We start from the raw sequence: 22,080 nt of genomic DNA on the forward strand, positions 1-22,080 counted from the left end.
TTCTTACTGCACAATTATATTTCATCATAATATACCACAAGTTGTTCAGTAATTCCCCAATTGATAGTTATCTCCTAAATTTCTAAGATCAGTAGTAAAAACAGGTCCTTTGTCCTTTTCTTTAACCTATTTGGGATACAGAACTAGTAGTTCCAGATTATTCTGCAGAATTCACAATAGTTTACGATTTTACCAACAATGAGTTAGTTTTTCCACATCCCCACTAGCATTTGTCATCTTCCTTTTCTGTCATGTTAGTAAGTCCATAGGAATTAGGTGTTATCTCAAAGTAATTTTAATTTGCTTTTATCCCATCAGTAATGATTTAGGGCATTTTTTTTCATGTGATTATTGACAGCTTTCTTCTGAAAATTGTCTATTCACATCTTTTGACCATTTATCAACTTGGGTATAGCTCTTTTGTAAATTTGGTTCAGTTCCCTATATAATTAAGAAATAATGCCTTTATCAGAGAAACTTGTTGCAAAATCACCCCCCCACACACACACACGTTTACCCATTTTTCCTCCAAATTTTGGCTGCTTAGTTTTGTTTGTACCTCTTTTATTGAGCTATTGTATTCATTATTTTATTCCTTTTAAAACTTTTAATTTTGACTTTTGAAATAATGTTTAGTTCTTCCAGGAATTCTTTTTGGGCTTGTGTCCAATTCACTTTTTTTGCCTTTGAGGCTTTGCTTGTAACTGCTTTGACTCTGTGATTTTTCTTCTGACTTTGTGTCTTGACCATAGTAGTTTTTGATGGTTAGATTCTTTTTTTTATTTGCTCCTTTTCCACTCTATTTCTTGATTTGGATCACAGGTTTTTGGAGATATAGTTCTGGTGAACACAGATATAACTAGAGATACATATTTTAGGAATCATCATGATGATAGTTATAGTTGAAGCAGTAACAATAAATAGAATTAGCAAAAAAGACAGTGTTGAGAGGAAGAAAATGCAAACAAAACAACCTCAGGGTTCAATTCTTAGTACATGTTTAATTGTCTGGAAGAAGACAAGAAGTCAAGAGTGGAGGGAATTGAAGTCTGAGGAGAACCAGAAGTCCTTAGTGTGTTTGAAACAAAGGGACTAGAGAATGGAAATGGAGAATAAGGGGTCAATGTTGTTAGATATCATCAGATAAAGAGGCAGTGGAATGAAATCTAGTTAATGGAGCTGGTGATTATCAAGTCAAAAATAATAACTATTGAGAGCAGTTTCAGGGAAGTCATGAGATTAGAAGCCAGACAAAGAGAGTGTGTGAGGGGTTTGCTGAGAAAGGGGAGATGCTAGTTGTAGTTAAGTTTTTAAAGAATTTGACAATGAAGGAGGCAGATTGAATGATATCAGTTTGGGGTCCTAAAATAGTTTTCCTGAAAGGAGACTCCAAACATCTAATCACACACATCTACATCTACATCTACATCTACATCTACATCTACATCTACATCTACATCTAATCTACATCTACATCTACATCTACATCATCTACATCATCTACATCTACATCTACATCTACATCTACCTCTACATCATCTACATCTACATCTACATCATCTACATCTACATCTACATCTACATCTAATCTACATCTACATCTACATCTACATCATCTACATCTACATCTACATCATCTACATCTACATCTACATCTACATCTACATCATCTACATCTACATCTACATCATCTACATCTACATCTACATCATCTATATCTATCTTTATCTATCTATCTATCATCTATCTATCTATCATCTATCTATCTTTCTATCTATCTCTCTATCTAGATTACATTGGATAAATATATTGAACATATATCCTAGATATTACAAATTCAAAATAAAAATCCCAATTTTAAATAATCTGTTCCATTATCTCTTAGAAAACAAAGAAATGTTTCACAAATTTGAATACTCTGATAATAGCTGAATGAAGAGAGTAAGCACTATAATAAAACATGCAGAAATTACAGAAGTTTCAAAGTCACGGAAGAGCCCATCCAGAGGGAGAAAAACAAACAAAACAAACAAAATACACACAAAAAAATGACCCGTTCAGAATCTGATGAACACTTTATAAAACTTATTTCTTATATATCTCTTTCCCTTAATCCTAATTCCTCATGCTCAGAATTACTAATCTATAAACATGTTTATCAAAACATGTATATACATTGCTAACCTGACTATTTGCTGCTGAGGGGAGGGGGGTGGGAAAGGAGGGTGGAAGGAAGGAAATTTTGTAACTTAAAAATATACATGTGCATATGGATGAAAATCAATAAATTTAATAAAAAAGAGAAAGAAAGTCACTGAAGAGACTATTAAAGGACAAAAAGGTGCTAGACTTGGAGTCCAAAAAGTCCTAGATTTGAATTCTATCTCTGAAGAGTGAAGGAAGCATTTATTAAGCATTTACTTTTGAAGCCTAGGGCTGCTTGACATACCAGTGAATTCTTTGCTGGTAAATACTAGACAAAATTGGAGATGGCCTACAATGACCAGACCAACCTTGAATGACTCAAAAGCAACCTTGAATAGTAGCTTGCAGACTAGAGAATCTTAAAACATAGACTCTTCAAACATTTTATTCCCTGACTCATTATGCCTTCAAATATCCCCTTCTCCTTTTAACCTCTACTCCCTGACCAAAAATCTCTAGAAACCTTAAATATTTCATCCTTTTCCACTCTCTTTGGAGCTACTGAGATCTTTCTACTTTCTGCTCCACTTATGTAAGCTCTTCTCAGACAATAAATGCTTTTATAATTTGTGATCACAATGTTTCATTTCAGGTCCCTTTTCAGACATGAGGATCTTTTGGGACTCAAGTTCTTTTATTAATACTTTTTAACCCATAATCTATGGTTATATAGATTACATGTAAATATAATGTATGATAAAGATAGTACTGTTTAGGTGGCAACAATTAAATCTCATGTTTAGTCCCATGAAGTGTCTCATGCCATAACAGTCAGTGGGAGTATCAGTTTTGCTTCATTTAAAATGATGGTGAATTATCTTGATTATTCTTCGAAATGATTTTGCCTGAAGTTCAGACCTATTTAAAATGATTGAATCACAAAATTTTACTTTTATGCTAAAATGAATGCAAAAAATGAGGAAAAAATAAAAATATGAGTTTTAGCTTTGGAATGGACTTCAATGGATATTTAGATCATATCTATCAAACTCATATAGACTGAAATGCTACAAAGTATAGCCTGAACTACATTAAAATGTAATTGAAAGAAATGTTTAGCAAACTAAATAAAAATATAGTAAAATGTAAATGTTAATTTGTGATATTCTCAGGAATAGATTCCCATTTGAGTCTGACAACACTGATACATTCAGCCCATACCTAAAGAGGAATCCTTATGCAGCAAAGCTGACAAGAGCTCACCCAGTTTTTGCTTTAAGACTTTCAGTGCCATGTGATTTCCAAACCATATCATACAACATTGAACAGTTCTAATTGTTAGGATATCCATGCACATAGCAATAGAGTCTAAATTTTCCTCTTTGCTACCTTTTCCCATTAGGGGTCAAATAGAACTACCTTTATTTCTCTTTTCCATGGAAACTACCAGATACTCGAAGGCAGCTATTATGTCTTTTCTGATACATTTCTTTGTCTAGTTAAACCTTCTCAGTTCCTTCAATTGATCCTCCTTTGGCATGAACTTGAGGCCCATTACTTATCTGTCTGCCCTTCTATGGTTATTCTCTAGTTTATAATCTTCCTCAAAAGTGGCACTGAGATTGAATATAAATTGTCCTAGTAGGGCAGAGTTCAATGAGACTAATACCTGCTTATTCCTAAAATCTGTGCTCTCAAGGCAATTCAAATCCCATTAGCTTTTTAGACTGAGAAAGAACTTTTTAATAAGGTTTTACAAAAGGAATATTTCTTTTTAAAGAATTGTGACAATCTATGCATAACATTTTGCATGTATTGGAAAAGTGAAATAAATATTGCTCAGGGAAGGTAATCTGACATCATTTCACATATTCAATCAAATAAGCATCAGTTAAGCTGTCAGTACTATAGCTTCCAGTGTTTGAACAAAGAGATTTCTTCTAAAAGATGATTCTGTTAAAGGGAGCTTGAGGGAAGTGGTAATTGTATACAACACTGCAATGCACAATCACAGTTTGAGATCTTTACATCGCACCTCTAAGCTAATTTCCTCCTCTGCTGAACCTCAGTTTTCATCAACTTGAACAAAAGGCAAAGGAAATATGAAAAATATTCCAGAGTTTTATAGTGAAACTTGGCAAAATTTTTTGTCTATCTTGGTACAGATTCATTAACCTACAATGATCAAAACTTGATTCTTCAGTTAAATGTTTGAATGAAAGTACTGGAATAGATGGAAAAAGTCCTTGAATTTCACATTCTGACTCTTGAGACAAGTGACCAAAGAAGTGATCATTTTCATAAAACCCAGCAAGTTGACCATGTCCCCTTGCTAGAAACTTCAGAAAAGGAAAACTCTTCTGGATAACTTTGAAAAACTTCAACAGAACACAGTGTGACTCAGACCTATAATATTTGCAACAATTGTTTTAAAAATGCCTTTAGTGGGTTTTAGTGGGAATTAGAAATCATCATTAAAATATTCCAACTTTTTCACATGACAGAAAAGAGATACAAGTTTGTGATTTTACTGAATTGGAGTGTGGGCAAATTTTGTCCCTTCAACAAGTTTTCTGGGAATGGTATCAGCTCTTGGGGAAAAAAAAGGTTAATAAGGTTTTAAATATAAATATAAATCAGTTTAAATGTACCTTTAAAAATTTTTTAAATTCCAATTTAGAATTTTAATTCTTGTTTTTATATATTTTATATATATTTATATTATTTTATATATTGTTGACACTATGTTTCTTTTCCTACATATATTTATTAAGAATTTTCTCTGTACTTAGGTACACTGAGAGAACAAAGACAAAACTTCCAAAAGTCCCATTCCTGGTAGAGCATACCTACTTTGAAAGATTAAATAAAAGAGTCAATTTATCATTAGTTTCAATGTGGAATTTTCTGAAATACAGGAGACCCTATGTCCCCCCTTGGAACATTATTTCAATATTTTGCTTAGATTAGAATTTTAGGCAAAATCTTTTAGATTAAAAAAAGTTGAAGAAAACAGTTATTATTTTGATTGTGATTAGAGTCTGATGTGGTAGTCCTGTGCTGAATATTCTGAATAGAGCTTTCAAAGGCAAGTTTTGATGAAAATTATCAAATATTCTGGATTTAGGTGAAAGTTTTGAGTTGGGGGGACCTACAAAATACTTGCCGTCTTTTTTCTAAAGGTTTTGCTTATTGGATGACCTCCTAAATGAAATTTATATCATTATAACTAGTTTTTCAATCTAGTCACAGCTTCTGTTTGCCTGAATTAGATACTTTTTTACACCAAAGACATATTTTCATCAATGGGAAATGACATTAAAATTTGGATTACTATCTTCTTTGTTGCTGCCTTAAGGGCCACTGGGCTTTTTCATCTCATTTGAAACTAATCAGTGTTGTTTTCCTCATTAGAACATGAGTTCCATGGGTAGGGTGAAGGGAAGGGAGAAAGTTAGAAAAATGTGGAACTCTAAAACTTACAAGAAGATGAATGTTGAAAACTATCTTTACATGTAATTGAAAAAAAATTAAAATAACATTAAAAAAAGAGCATGAGCTCCTGAAAGAAAGGATGGTCTTTCATGTTTGTATCTCAAGATCCTAACACTATATTTTATACATGGTGCTTAATAAATGCTTTTCATTCATTAATTCATATATATATGTGTGTGTGTGTGTGTGTGTGTGTGTGTGTGTGTGTGTGTGTAAATACAATTTCCTCTCATAATAACAAATTGTAACAAATATTAATAAAAACAAAAATACAAGAATTCCATAAAAAACAAATATCTCTTTCTATAGGTGCATTTTCTCAACTTACCTCTATGGAGAGGTTATTTGGTTATAATAGTATTCAGTTTATTTTTGGTTGTTGTTTCTGTTGCAAAGTCATATTGTTTCCCATTAGTTTTTATGTCTTCTCATGCTTCACTTAATTCTTCATTTTTATTATGTCTATCTGATGGCAGAGTATTGTCCATTACATTCACATATACTAGTTTGTTTAGCTATTCCCCAGGTTTTGGACATGTACTTTATTTCTAGGCCTTTATTACCCCAAAACACCTGCAATGAATATTTTGGTGTATAAAGGAACTTCCCTGCTGGTCTTGTTCAATTTGAAGGATATACCTAGAGGTATGGTATATGAGTAAGGTCACTTTAGTCATGTTAGTTACTTCATTCATTCATTCATAGAAAATAAAAAGTTTAATTAACATCAGATAATAGGCATTTGCCAGGTGGATAGTAACTGCCTCAGTCACTTTTTACAAAACAAATTTCCAATTTTTTTTTAGTTTGGTTCCATCAATAGCTCCACTAACAGTTTATTACTGTTCTTATCTTTCTGCAGGTTCTCTTATACTAATTCCATCATTTCCAATTTGGGGTTTGTAAGATGAAAACTCAGAACTACTTTGACTTATCAGTGGTTTGTAGCATTCTTTCGTATGGCCATTAATAATTTTCAGTTCTCATGAAAACTGTTTTATGTCATTTATTTATAAATGATTCTTGATCTCATAAACTTGTATTAATTTCCTTTATATCTTAAAGATAAGACCTTTTTTAGATATATTTGATATCTTCTTTTACCCATTCAATTCTTTCCCTTAATATTCTGGTTGCATTGATTTTGCTGGTGCAAAAGGTTTTTTTTCTCCCATAAAGAGTATATTAATCAGAACGTCCTAGTCAATGAGAAAAGAAAAAAATATTTTACTGTTAGAGATAGTTGGATATGTTTAATAATTTTCATTTGTATATCATTAGTATTCTAAAGAGAAGTAAATGTAAGCATTTTTCCTTTCATTGCTCAGTCTAAATGGTTCAATTGAAAGGTAATTTTTACTGAAGAATAACTAGGAGAATTGGAAAAAAACATTGATGAACACTAAAACTGAATAGTCTCTGTAAACTAAATTAAATATTCAGATGCTTGTTGAGAGGTGTGAAAAATGTTTTTCAAAAGTAATTCCTATGCAAGCTGAGTTTTTTTCACACACATGATATTAACTTCAAATATAAAGAATAAAAATAAAAACATAGATATTATATAATTGAAATCTATATTTAGGAACTTAGTATTTTTCTTATAATGTTATTCCTGTTAATAAAAACTACTTGACAAATGAATAATTATGATTTAATTTGCAATAATTAAATGACTTTCATATAAATGTAGTAAGTCAAAAATCCTTTTTTAGATTAAGGTTCCCAATTTTTTGACTAAAATATCAACATCAGTGATTGGAGTCTGACTTACCTTTCCAATATTTACTTTAATTATGCTCAGCCTTATTTTACCACTTTAATCAAAACACTCTGTATCTGTCAAACACAGCATTTATTCTACTTCAGTTTTGCTTGCAGTCCTCTCTCTTCCTAGCATGCTCTCTTTTTTTCCCCTACCACCCCAAAGGGTGTCTCCATCATATTTTAATTTACATTCTACTTTTAACATGATTTATTATTTGACTATTCAGCCTACAGTAATCTTTCCCTTTTCTGAACCACTGGCCCAACTTATTGAATGTAGCATTTATCTTAACATTTAATTGTAAACAGCTTTATATATTTAAATATTTCATGGAACTGTACTATTCACCCTAAACTTGAGATTTTAAGGTATAATTCTTAAAGCCAGAGGCAGAAGGAAAAAAAGTAATCCAAGAAAAATGTTCTGATTGCTAAGTCAGGTTTTTACAAAATGATTAGTTGATGGCAGTAAATGGCAAATTTCTAATTAATTTATCATTGAACATAAGACATTTTTGATCGCCTGTGCTTAGTAGACACAACATACTATGGCTCAATTTATGTTTTATATTTAAATGAATGGTGAAAAAAAGATAAGAACGGGTCAAGTACTAATTTTCTTGTTATTCACAATAAAGGAATGCTAGCTCTGTTTTTTTTTTGTATCATATATGTATACTTGTATATAGAATCATATCTTTCTATGGAATTGTATCTATCTATCAATTGATCAATGTAATATATATATAATACATATATACAATCATTTTTATGCTGTCAAAACTAGACAAACTTTCCAATCATATAACCCATATATAGTTTCCTTTATTTTCCCTAATACTATCTAATATTGGTTGAACTTACAAATTCCATTGCTTTCTAAGTTTGATTTAAAGAGACAGTGTATCATTTCAAGTAGAGAGAGGTTGCTTCAGAGTCAGGAAGACCTGTGTTCATATTCTCTTTTGGAAACATATCTATGTGACCCAGTTTGGGCAAGACACTCAACTTTGCTGAATTTGACTTTGTTAATCTCCTGAATGCTCTCTCTTCTCTAGGTTTTCATTGCATCATTGTTTTCTGGTTGTCCTTTTCCATGTCTGATAGTTCCTTTTCATTCTCTTTTGTTGTATCCTGTTTCTAGTCATGCAAACTAAGCATGAATGTTCTCCAAGTCTTTGACCTGGGCTGTCTTCTCACTTCCCTCTATATTCTCTCTCTTAGTGATCTCATTAGTTCTCACAGGTACAATAATTATCTATAGATGATTCTCAGATCAGTATGTTCAACTCCAACCTTTCTCCCAACCTCTACCTTTGTATCATCAACTGCTTCTTGGATTGAATTAGGTATTCCAGCGGCATTTCAAACTCAAAATCTCCAAGACAGAATTTATGATCTTTTCCATCAAATCCTCCCCATCTTCTTAAAATTCCTATAAATACTGAGAACTATCTATCAACTATCTCTCCAGGTACCTAGACTTGTGACTTTAGTATCATCCTTGGCTCCCCATTTGTACTCACTCCACATATCCAAAACATTGATATCAGATCTACTTACATGTATATATCTTCTTCATTACACTCACAAAGCCACCACCCTAGTTCCATTCTTCATAGCTTCTCACTTGGACTATTACAATGTCCTGCTAATTTATATCCTTGCCTCAAATCTTCCCTCACCCCAATCCACCTTCCCCTCAACTACCCAAGTGATTTTTCCCTAAAGAACAAGACTGATCATGCTATCTTTCCTACTCCATTAGATTTCAGGGACTCTCTATTACCTCTAGAATTAAATATGGCATTTAAAACTTTTAGTCCATTCCTACCTTTCAAGGTGTCTTGCATATTATTCTCCTCTATGCATTCAATTATCTGGTTCCATTGGCCTACTTGTTCTTCCTTGCACATGTCACTTCTCATATCTGAATACCTTTGCAATGACTACCCTTATAGTAAGCTTTCCCTTTTTACTCTGCCCTTCTTACTTTTCATGATTTCCAAAAACAATTACCTTAAATTTTGATGGCTTAAGATGAATGTAAATAGCAATCGTTTTCTGTTCTGGCCAAAAATTTTGAAGGTTTCCCCTCTAAGATTGAAATTTTTGTGATGGTAAATTAGACTATCTTTCATCTCAATTTTAAGCTAGCTTTTAGTCTTTAAATGTACATTGTTTCAGACAAACAGACCTGGAAAAGATCTTAATTTAGAAAGGTTAAGGTCACCCACTGCACCTTGTGTCGTCACTAGTCACACTTGGAAAATCATTGGATTAGATGATATAGGTTTTTTGATTCTATTATCTCCATCTTATAGATGAGGTATTCAGATTAGTGAAATGATAGATAGTCTTGAAATTAAAAAGCAAAGTTGGGACCAGAATCATAACTTCTGAGTTTGTTCCTAGTATTCTTTCCTTTTTTCTTTTTTTTTTTAAATAATACTGTTTTGGGGTGGCTAGGTGGTGCAGTGGATAGAGCACTGGCCAAGGAGTCAGGAGTACCTCGGTTTAAATCCAGCTTCAGACACTTTATAATTACCTAGCTGTGTGGCCTTGGGCAAGCCACTTAACCCCATTTGCCTTGCAAAAACCTAAAAAAATAATAATACTGTTATTTGTGTTTACTATGGGCTAAGGGAAAGATTTGGGATTTTGTCAGAGAAAGTTTCTTGCACTAATGTAGACTGTATCATATCTTTGATTGACTATAAATGATAACAATGCCTTAGAATTTATATTGTGCCTCCGTGTTTGCAAAGGATAGAGTGATGGGTCTGGAGTCAAGAAGTTTTAATTTCCTGAGTTAAAATCTGGCCTCAGACACTTACTAGCTGCATCACCTTGGGCAATTTACTCAACCCCATTTACCTCAGTTTCTTCATTTGAAAAGTGAGCTGGAGAATGAAATATCAAACAACTCCAGTATCTTTGAGAAAAAACTCCAAATGGGGATTTGAAAAGTCAGACATGACAACAACATCATGCATGAATACACATCTAGTACATCAGAGATAGAGCTTGAACCCAGATCTTGACTTCAAGTCTGGCAATCTATCCTCTATACTATACTCTCTCTTTTATTCAATAAGGCAGCATAAATGTGGCAATATATATTCTTAGGTTTTTGCAAGGCAATGGGGTTAAGTGGCTTGCTCAAGGCCACACAACTAGTCAATTATTAAGTGCCTGAGGCCAGACTTGATCTCAGGTACTCCTGACTCCATGGCCGATGCTCTATCCACTGCACCACCTAGCCACCCCCTGCAATATATATTGTTAAACAGTACAAATCTCAATACAAGAAGCAGAATGATTCCTTAGCTACTTCACACCTGTTTTAATATTTGAGAGATATCATACAACATTAGAACCATAAGCTGTTACCAGAAAAATTAAGAACAGATCTGAGTGGACATCTTGAATGCTCAGATTCTTTTCCTTGTTAATGAAATAAAAATATTTTCTAAAATAGCATTTCAAAGATTTTTGATTGAAATAGAAATTTTTTTGCACTTTTGCTAATGCATTGTTGTACCAAGGGAGATCATTTCAAATGAGCAAGGTAATTGAGTTTTTAATATAGGCTTCTATGTGTATCTGAGAAAAGTAATTATTTCATAGTGACACTTGAGATGTTAAATTCTGTTTCTGTTTTTGTTGAAGGTTAAATTAAGAATGGCAAAAAAAAGTAAGAAATCAGAAAAGCACCCTTCAAAATTCCTTATCATTTTCTTTTAATATATCCTACATTATTCTCTTTTAGGAAATAATTTAAAATATTAGAGCTTTAATTTCAAGAAATCATAGAATTCAAGTGAAACAATAAGTGTTCAAAATTTCAACAATATGTTCAACTAGGTCTTTAAATCTCTCATTTGTACCCAGTCCTCCAGAGCCTCTAAGGACCCATCTCTTTCCAGAGTATGATTATTAGAGGAGGTTGTATTTTCAGCATCTCCCCTGGGTTCAAGTTCCACTAACCTTTACAAGACATGGCTCAACAAACCAGACACGATCAAACTAAAGCCAGTTTCAGAAAGTAAACTGTATTTCCCTGTCAATGGCAATGATGGTGATTCTCCTGAAATATCTAGGAATCATTTCCTGAAAGTGTCTTTCATTTTAGCTGTGTCCTTTCCTTGTCATGTACAATAAGGATGGAAGTAAAATAAAAGGTATGGTTTGGAAACCCAGATTTTATGTCATATTATAAACAAGACACTATGAAATTTGGATATAGAAACCTTCAAGAAAGTTGGGGTTTAGCTGTTTTCAATAGTATACCAAGGGTGTGGCAGTTGAGGTGGCCCATCCAAAGAATGGGCAATGAAAGAGTATATTGGGGAGAGTATCCCATTATATTCTGAGCTTCTTCAGAATAAGAGCTTTCTTTGGCCTCCTTTATATACACAGAAATTAAGCAGAGTATCTGTTACATAGGCACTTAATAAATGTTTATTGATTGATTAATTGAGGAAAGTGAATCAAAGGGTCAGCAACAGGAATGAGTTTCCCAGATTAGGGTAAAGAAAAAGAATTCAAGCTGTTCTGTTCAGGAGTAGGGCTGGATCCCAAGATTCTACTGCATGAATTTGTGGGACCTGATAATAGGCAACTCCCTTCGGCTGAAGAGAAATTTCTTTGTTGGAGGAAACACCTCTTTTAATTAAAAAGTACATTACCTTTCTCTCTTCTCTTTCTCTGTAATGTAATATTTATTTTTTAAGGGCAGCTAGCTAGGTGGTGCAGTGGAGAGAATGAATGTTAGAAACACTCATCTTGAGTTCAAATCTACACTTAACTAGCTGTGTGACCCTGAGCAAGCCACATAACCCTGGTTGCCTCAGTTCCCTCATCTATAAAATGAGCTGGAGAAGGAAATGGTAAAGCACTCCAGTATCTTTGACAAGAAAACCTCAAATGGTGTTACAAAGAGTTGGACAGAAAGAAATTTATTTTTAATGGGTATGATTTTATATTTGAAGTACTCTAATTTTTTTAAATGTCTGTATTTGTCAGTCACTATTTGTTTCATTTTCTTATTATTACTGAAAATAAGTTTTTCTTTTAGAAGAGAGGGATATTAAAAAAGTTCTATTCCTTTTTAAACATTAAATATGTTAGATATACCACTGAATATTTATGGATTGAATACAAATCTGAGGAGTAAGGCAGAGTTCTATAAATTAATTATTCACATGAATATAGTAGAAATACTTTTTTTTGGAGGGGGAGTTTGTATAGGTTCAAGAAACTTCTAAATGAGTAAACTCTTTCAATGAATACAGATCACTGTTTATTCTGCAACTTGATCTTCAAGAATTAAGGAGTAGCCTAAGGTCAGCAAGAGATCAAGTGACTTCTTAGTGTTACAAAGATCTAAGTGTTAGAGTTATGTGTGACTTGAATTCTGGTCTTTCAGACTCCAAAACCAGCTCTCTGTCAACTAAGCCATGCTCTCTCTCTTCAATTAGTATTAATATCAGGAATCTGAAGCTTTGGTGCATTTGAAAAAATAATTTAGGGATTGGGGTAAGCAATGCAGTGGTCAAGAAAATATTAGAAAATGAGTGTCCCTTAAACCCCTACAAAGATAGTATAAGAGTGAGTCTTCATAAACACTTTGTTTTTGTTGACATTGCTTGCTCAGCCAGAAACTGATCATCAAATCAATTCTGTATTGACTTATAAGTCAGTCATCAACAGTGCTATTATGATCTCCTTAAGTTTTCTCCTTGCCAGGTGAAGCATTTCATATTTCTTCAACCAATGTTCAAATGGTAAGAATTCAAGGGTCTTCTCTACTAGTCAATCTCTATTTTCTTGATGTCTTTTTGAAATGGGCTTTGGCCAGGTTGTGCTGCAACCCTACCCCAATCCCCTTTGCCCACGAATTCCACAGATTTAGAATGAAGAAGTAATCCCAATGTTGGTGAGCATGATAGGAATTTAAATGTGTGAGAAAGAAAATAAAGAATAGGAAGAAAAAACAGGAAAGGGAGACTTACTTCAAGTCACATTGATCTTCTTTGGCCTCTGAAGACTGTCATGGCATCTAGATTTGGGAATTAAAAATACTTTCAGAGAGAGAAATTATCATGTATACATGTATTAAAGAGCTGACATTTTTCTTATTTGAATCTTTGATTAGATAGTACCTGCAAGGACCTAAGGAATATAGGTTAGAAACTCAGAAGGATAAGTTATTATTGTTTTGAGATTTTCTTAAGCCCAGATACTCCAAAAATTTAAGTCTTAAGAATCTTTTATTATTATTATTTTTTTGGTTTTTGCAAGGCAATGAGGATAATTGACTTGCCCAAGTTCACATAGCTAGGTAATTATTAAGTGCCTGAGGTCAAATTTGAACTCAGGTCCTTCTGACTCCAGGGCTGGTGCTCTATCCACTGCTGGTACTCTATATCCTTTGCCCCAAATCTTAAAATCTTACTGAAATGTTTACCCTGTTTTCCTGAATATTTCTAGTATTGGGAGGTTTCAAGTAATCTATATAAATAGATGTCTAGTCTTAAAACAAGTTATACATTTATGTAGATTTGTCCTGAAAATCATAGGTTTAATCATTGCAGGTAGCCACTTTACAAATTAAATATGAAAATAACTTTTATATGTATGAATATAGTCAAATAATTTGTACTTGCATTATTTTTATCATTTTCAGTTAAAGTGTTATAATCAATGCTATTTTGAGAGCAAATGAAAGCTAAATTGCACATGTCTTTAGTGGAAAAGAAACTTCATTTGGAAAAGAGGTGGTAATTGAAATAATTGAACCTCACATTGTAGATGAATTTGCCTCTTGTCTCTTCCTTTTAACAGTCATGACAGGATGTGGAATTAACTTCTTTTCTATTATATGGCTACATTTGATCACCTTAAGCATTTTAGATAGGAAAGGGAAAAAAAACACTGAGGTGTGGGAGGAAGGGGTTGGTTTTCTAAGATTGGATTAACTATATTAAGAGAGTTTTCCAGAAAAATAGTTGCTGTGGTAAAACAAAAAAAATTATTCTGGATTTGAAATTCAGGGTCTGTATTTCAATAAACCTTCACATACTGAATGAGATTCAAATTCTAACTACCACTTACTTCCTCTGTGACTTTGGTCAAATCATTTTATAGCTTTTTGAGCCTCATTTTCATCATTAAAATAAGAATAATTATATACTTTTTCATTGTTTCTTTTGGAGGGGAGCTAATTTGGGTTAAGTGATTTGCTGCTAAATGACATCTACTAATTGAATCTGAATTCAAACCGAGGTCCTTCTAACTTTAGGACTAGTGCTCTCTATCCTCTGATACACCTATCTGTCCCACTTTGGAATGATTTTAAGAACAGCTTCAGTAATTGACTAAAATAATATGTTACTCAAACTATTTCCACATAATTTTGATTTTTCTTTTGTCTTTATATATTGATTATGGATATTTGGCAAGATAACAGAAAAAAATTCAAAATTTTATGATTCATTCTAAGTTCCAATGTAGTTTATTTCTTAAATTATAAAGAAGATATATAAAGACTATAATTTAATTCTTAAATTATAAAGAATATAAAGAATAATACAGAGATTTGTCACCTGTTATTTTATGAATGACAGCAAGCTTCTGATATAGAAGTCTAGTCCCTAGGTTATAGATATTTTTTGGTGCTAAATTTTTGCCACCTACATTGACTTGTTGCACAAGTTCTATTTCCTTGAAAAATTTGCTTTGATTAATATACTAATCAACAACTGAAGACTGAATCAACTGCAACTTCTATTATTGATTCCCCAGTCCTAAATTGCCATCACAAATCCCTCTGATTAAATTTGTAGACTTTATGTTTCCTTGTTGACATTTGTTGGTTAAATCCATATGGATGTTGCATGTGGAGGCTTTTTCATTCTATTCTTTATTTTGGCTACTTCATAGGCTCCATTATGCTCAGCAATTCAAGAAATTCCAAAAGACTCATGATGTGGCAAGTTATCTGCCTCCATGGAAAGAACTGATGTGGTTTGAATGTAGATGGAGGAATGCTATTGCCTTCCCCTCCCCACCCTCCCTCCCTTCCTTCCTCCCCCTCCCATCTTTTTCCCTCCCTCCCTTCCCCTCCCCTCTTCTCCTCTTCCCTTCCTGCATGTGAGTGGTAGCTTCCTTATGTCTCTTATGCTATGTTGACTTTAAAGCTTTTCCTTAGTAGTATTCCTTGGCAGCTCTACATTTTTTCTAGGTTTTTTTTTTTTTTTTTTTTTGCAAGGCAAATGGGGTTAAGTGGCTTATCCAAGGCCAGACAGTTAGGTAATTATTGTCTGAGGCTGAATTTGAACTCAGGTCTCCCTGACTCCAGGTGCTCTATCTACTTCACCACCTAGCCGCCCCCATTTTTTCCCTGTTACCTTTAATATAGCAATCATTATATCTATAGTTATAGCTGAAATGTGTTTACAAATGTTTTTAAAATTTGTGGAAGAATGAATTCATTTTTGAAGTTCACAACAAATTCTATCTTTTCAAAAAGTCATTGTGCTTGGAATGATTAGGTTTATGCCATCAAATGCCAAAAAAGGCTTTTCAAAAATCTGGGAATCCACAACTCTTCCTCAAAAAATCTTAAGAGACATAAATATTATTTTTATTATTTGGTACAACTTCTGAATTTCATGTTTAAGGGAAGATTTTCAATGACTTCGGTTTTATTTTTTATCATTTGCTTCTTCAGATTTAAATAATATCTCAATACTCTTATTTTTATCTCATCTGGGCTTATTGATGAAATCCATAACTATTTTTTCTTCATTTAAATAATGTTAATATATAATTTGAATCTGAGGGCATTGTTGACAAAAATCAGATGAAACTCTTGCTTTTAACTAGTAAAATCTGTTTCCAAACTTAGGATTTAGAACTGACTCACTTTAATTTTTTTTTTTTTAGGTTTTTGCAAGGCAAATGGGGTTAAGTGGCTTGCCCAAGGCCACACAGCTAGGTAATTATTAAGTGTCTGAGGCTGGATTTGAACCCAGGTACTCCTGACTCCAGGACTGGTGCTTTATCCACTATGCCACCTAGCTGCCCCCTGACTCACTTTAAAAGCCTTCTCATGTTCAGTCCATTTCATGAGTATTCCTGACTTTCCTACAACTTGAACTAAGTACAATTTGCACAAGAGCATTTTTTTACAGGTGAAGCATTTTAATTTCTGTTTTATTCCATTTTATCTTGCTTTCCTTTAATTCCAGAGCATGAAGGGGAAACACTCACTCCATTGGCTCCCATGTTAAATATCACTATAATGGTAGGGCATACTATAGTCCTATTTTGTTCTATCTCTTTCTTTGATTCTTAGGAGTAGTTATATCATACCATCAGTGCTCATAATCAAATTTAGGATATCTCTAGAACCAAATTTGGCAACATTTAAGCACTGCTGCCAGATTTACCTAGATACTATAATGATCTTAGCAGATAGAAAGTCCCTACAGGATATTAAGCAGACTATCATTCCCAATCTATGGATATGGAGAATGGGTTGGGTTTTTGAGAAGGGTTGTTATTATTGTTTTCATCGTTATTATTGCTACTATAATACATTGGTAGAAAAATAATTTTACACAGATGTCAATGCAAATGTGGACAAAATATTGCATGTAACCAGAGAGGAATATAGAAGAAGAGAAACAAAATATTATTATCTAGGAAATATATGGTAGGAAAATAGGTTGTTTAGATGGCAAATGTGAGAGCTGATAGGTGGACAATGGTATATTTTTGACTTCCAGAGAGCTTAATGGAGATCTTCAGAACATTGTGTATACTCCTTAATGATAAGAAGAGATGGACAGGAAAAGCAAGCACAGGTAGGTTTCAATCTACATAATAGGAAAGGATATCAATTCTATGAAAGCACAGTTCCACCGAGCACTTTTTTTCAGACTGAATCTGAGATTTCCCTGGTGTAGGGAGCTTCCAGTGTTAGATTAGGTAAATTATTGTTGTTCATCTGCATCCAAATCTCTGCGATCCTATTTGGGTATTTCTTGGTAAAGATATTGGAGTGATATGCCATTTCCATTTACAGTTCATTCCACAATGAGCAACTGAGGCAAACTGGGTTAAGAGATTTGTCTAGGATTATACAATAAATATCTAAAAACAAGTTTGAATGCAGGAAGATGAATCTTCTGGACTTCAAGCCTTGCATTCTATCTGTTATGCCATCTAGCTGCCCCATTGAATAGGCTGAATGTTATCTTTTTTAATCCCATAATTTTTCAGAGGGAACTAGAATCTAAAATATTCATAGCGCTTTTTAAAAAAACAGTAAATCAAATTATATTTTCTTAGTGCTTATTCTTCTTGAGCTCTGGGTTTTGGTGTTAGTGGTCTCCTTTAGTTTTCTTCCTACCTGTCTGATCACTCCTCAGTGTCTTTCATAGGATTATTATTAATTTCTACCTATTAGGTATGAGTATATCTTGAAGGGTTTTTTCTATTTATGTTCATCCTTGATATCTCATAGGTTTCTATGGGTTTAATTATTATCTCTAAGCAGATGATTCTTAAATGTCCCTATCCAGATCTCATATTTCTCATGTACTTTCTTCCAATTTCACTAATTGCCTACTGGACATCTCAATCTTTATTTCCCATAGGCATCTTAAATTTGACTTGTCTGAAATGTCATTTTCCTATCTACATCAAATCCTTTTCTTAATTTCTTTATTTCTATTGAGAGAATCACCATCTTTCAAGACACCCAAGTCTGAAACCTTGAAATCATTTTTGATTCTTCATCTTTCTTACCTTTCACATTCAATAAATTGTATCTCACATTTTTCTCCTTTTCTCTGTTTGCATGAACACTATCTTGGGTCCTGCCCTCAGCACCTCTGACTAGGACAATTGTAGTAGACTCCTAGTTTGATTCTTTCCCTCTCCCTTCTCTAATTCATTCTACACAGAAGCTAAAAGTGTTATTCTTGAAGTACATGCCTTTGACTTCATCCACCTGCTCATGAAGCTTCAGTGGCTCTCTATTGCTTTTCAGATAAATATAAAAATAGCTCTGACATTTAATGCTTTTTACAGTTTATCTCTAACTTATATTATATTTCTGAATTTATTTCATAGAATTCTCCTCATGTACTCTATATTCTAGTCCAATTAGCATAACTGATGTCTACCATACCCAACTTTTTAATCTTCTCTTTGTCTTTGCATAGCTGTGTCTGATGCTTGGACTGAATTTCCTATTCAGCTCTGGCTCTGTTGAAGCTGACTTACCTGTCATCTCCTATAAGAGGTCTTTTCTGATTTTACCAGTTGTTAATGTTTGAATCAAGGTACCTAGGTGGCACAGTGGATAGAGTGCCATGCCTGTGGTCAGAAAGAATACAAGCTGTATAATTGGGCAAGTTGCTTAATCCTGGTTTTTTCATCTGGAAAATGAGCTGGAGAAGGAAATGGCAAACCACTCTAGTATCTTTGCCAAGATAACCCCAAATGGGGTCACAAAGAATTGGACACAAATGAAATCAATTGAACAATAACCATAACAAATGTTTGACTCTCAAATTGCCTAGTATTATTATTTTTGTATGTTTCTCTGGGTATTTGTTGTTTTCTTCTAGTAATATGTATAATCAATTGGGGAAGGTACCATTTTGTACTATCATTATGTCCCTAAAGATTGGTACAGAACAGGTGCTTAATGAACTGGATTCAATAGCATTAAAAGAATAAGCAAGTTTATTACAAGAAGGGGAAAGCAAATAACCTTGTGAGTGAGCTCAAAGGAAGTAACTGTACCAACTACTAGGAATTCCTTTTTCCAATGCTATATAAACTTAAGCAGTCATAGAATATAATGGAAGGGGATTCCATATATAGCACACATCTTCTTTTGAAGTTATTGTGTTTCTTTTTAACAGTGTTGTTTCTTCCAGCTGGTATTTTTCTTCAACCCTCAGCAGGCAGTACCCAACTATCTTCTTTTTAATGTACAGCCCAATATACTTCTGGTGGAATGCCTGTCATACTCTCCCACAGTTCTCTGATGGCTTATTTCATACCCCAAGTGGCCTAGGAGTATTTTACATTTCTTTTTTTAACTACACTAAGATTATTTCAAGTCACTGAATTTGAATAGTAGAGTCCCTTTAAACAGCCTTTTGTAAAAATGATTTCTGCATCCATCAATTTGCCCTGTTTGCAAACATTTTGAATCAGAGAATTCTGAAATTCAGGTTGCATGGGGTGGAACTGAGCTCTCACACCAAGAGATGTCAGTGTCAAGCATACTTTGCCTATTTCCTATTCTAGCTTTCTTATTTCTGTAATAATGCAAAAGATCTGCAGTCCCAAACAACTTGATGGGGTAAGAAAAGCATATTTTCAAACAGCTAGAGCACAGTTAGAAATTCAGGATGAATATAAGCTAAGTCTCCTGGGGAAGAAGAGTCTGTAACCTGGTTTATGTCTCAGTGTGAATTGAGAAAATGATATACAGTGAGAGAAAAGGAGAGAAAGAGACAGTCATTGATTTTGTGTGACTGTTAATATCCAGGGCAAACGAATTTTCAGTGAAGCAAAAAAGCTATGTTTAAGGAAAAAGAAGGAAAAATATATCTAACTGACGGGGGGGGGGGTCTTGAATGGGAGGGATGCAATAACAAGAAAACTGAAAAATGAAACAAAACCAGGATTTTTAAATTAGATTTATGAGTCTGAATATTAATAATTCTATCATGAAGTTCTTGGTTAAGTGACATGGAAAACAATGAGATGAAAGGAGAATTGAAATTTTATTAATAAACCTTTTTCAACTGTTAGATTATTTTTCTCCTATATTGTCATAATTTTCTTCTTTAGACTGCCATGTTTCATTTTTTTCAAGAGCACAGTATGCTATATGTTATAATAGAAGCCCAGGTGGGAAAAAAATTTATTGGCCAACAAAATTCTTTCCTCAACAAAAACTATGAAAAAATTTTAGGCAAAGTTTTAGTAACAATAAAGCTAATGGAAAGATAAGTAAAATTAACTCAAAGGAATGAATAAACTCTGGGATATGTGGTTTTAAATTTTCTCAACATTTCCCCCTCTCCTCCTTTCACTTGATTTTCTTAGTCTCAAGTTTATTTCCATTGGGTCATAAAATATATAATTAATATTTCTAGGCTAAAGAGGGCCAGGTTGCTTGCCATGCTCTGACTTACAATAATTTTACTAGACATAAGAAATTTTTATAGGGCTGGAATTCTATTAAATTAAATTCAACAAACTTTTTTTTTAGGTTTTTGCAAGGCAAATGGGGTTAAGTGGCTTGCCCAAGGCCACACAGCTAGGTAATGATTAGGTGTCTGAGACCAGATTTGAACCCAGGTACTCCTGACTCCAAGGCCGGTGCTTTATCCACTACGCCACCTAGCCACCCCACAACAAACATTTTTTTTAAAGTGCTGTGTGTGTGTGTGTGTGTGTGTGTGTGTGTGTGTGTGTGTGATACATTGTGCTGGGCTGGAAAACACTATTATATTCTTTTGTTTAATATCATATATTCAAAAATTGAGACATCATTGGAAAAGATGCCATTTTTTTTAGTTCCAGGAAATAGATTAAAGGTTATATTACAAAGAATGCATTTATGACTAACTCTTAAGAACCTGAGCCCCAGCTTATCTTTCCAATCTCATTGGGCATGATTCTCCTCAAGGGCTGATTTCTCCCTGTTCTTCACACGCATCTCTGAGCCTTGGCCCTGGCTATATCCCCTGATAGGAATGCTTTCCTCACCTTTACTTTTAGCATCCCTTCTTTTCTTCTAGATTTAATTCAAGTCCACCTTCTGGAGCAGGTCATTTCTGGTCTATTTTGATTTCCCTCCACTGCTAAATGCCTTCATTTTGAGATTATCTTCCATTACCTACTCCTATTTTCTTCATAGAATCTTTCTTTTCATTCAAAATACAAATTTATTATGAATTAGGATGAACTTTTTCTTCTTTCTCAATATCTTTTTTCCCCAGAATTCATTGTATTTAACTATTTTGTATTGATATTGATTTTATAATATACTTCCTTTGTTGTTATTGATTTTGTTGATAGGTATGTATATTTTGTTTATCTTATTAGAATGTAAATTTCTGGAGAGTAGGAATTATTTAATTCTTTGCAATTGCATCTATAGTACCTCACATATAATAATAGAACAATAAGTGCTTATTGATTGATTATGGAGAAAGGGCTTCTGAGGGAAATTATTTGGTAGGTGTGGAATGGGAGATTTGGAAGACAGGACACATAAATTATTTTCAAATTGGTCTTCTCTTATATGGAATCTTAGATGTAATCCTCATTAAATTCAAGAATTCTCATGACTATGTTACTAATTTCTGTAGTTTCTCTTATGATTAAAAGCTTCATAGACAGAAGAGGCTACAGAAGGTTGATACCCTCATTTTACAGATTGGAGATTATGACTATAATCTCATCACCTATGTATATCTTTACTACCTTGTATTATTCCTTTTACAATTTTATTCCTTTAGAGTCTATAGTATTTTACTTTCTTATAGGCTTACTCTCTCTTACTATCTTTCAGAGAACCATAGCTAGAAGGGTTTTTAGAAAACAAAGTCCAACTATCTCATTTAA

The 22,080-nt window shown here is 33.3% G+C and overlaps 1 long non-coding RNA gene across 1 annotated transcript in view; it reads right to left on the minus strand.

The window, feature by feature from the left end:
- Positions 1-6,671: 6,671 nt before the first annotated feature.
- The window catches only part of LOC141489720 (uncharacterized), a 46,035-nt gene continuing 30,626 nt past the window's right edge, over positions 6,672-22,080 (minus strand). Inside the window, exons 3-5 of the long non-coding RNA XR_012468970.1 lie at positions 13,425-13,471; positions 9,427-9,502; positions 6,672-6,839 (exon numbers count right to left, since the gene is read on the minus strand). This is a non-coding gene — a long non-coding RNA (uncharacterized LOC141489720). The remainder of the gene's footprint in view (positions 6,840-9,426; positions 9,503-13,424; positions 13,472-22,080) is intronic.

Source organism: Macrotis lagotis, chromosome 5 (genome assembly GCF_037893015.1).
Source record: "Macrotis lagotis isolate mMagLag1 chromosome 5, bilby.v1.9.chrom.fasta, whole genome shotgun sequence".
Classification (NCBI taxonomy): domain Eukaryota; kingdom Metazoa; phylum Chordata; class Mammalia; order Peramelemorphia; family Peramelidae; genus Macrotis; species Macrotis lagotis.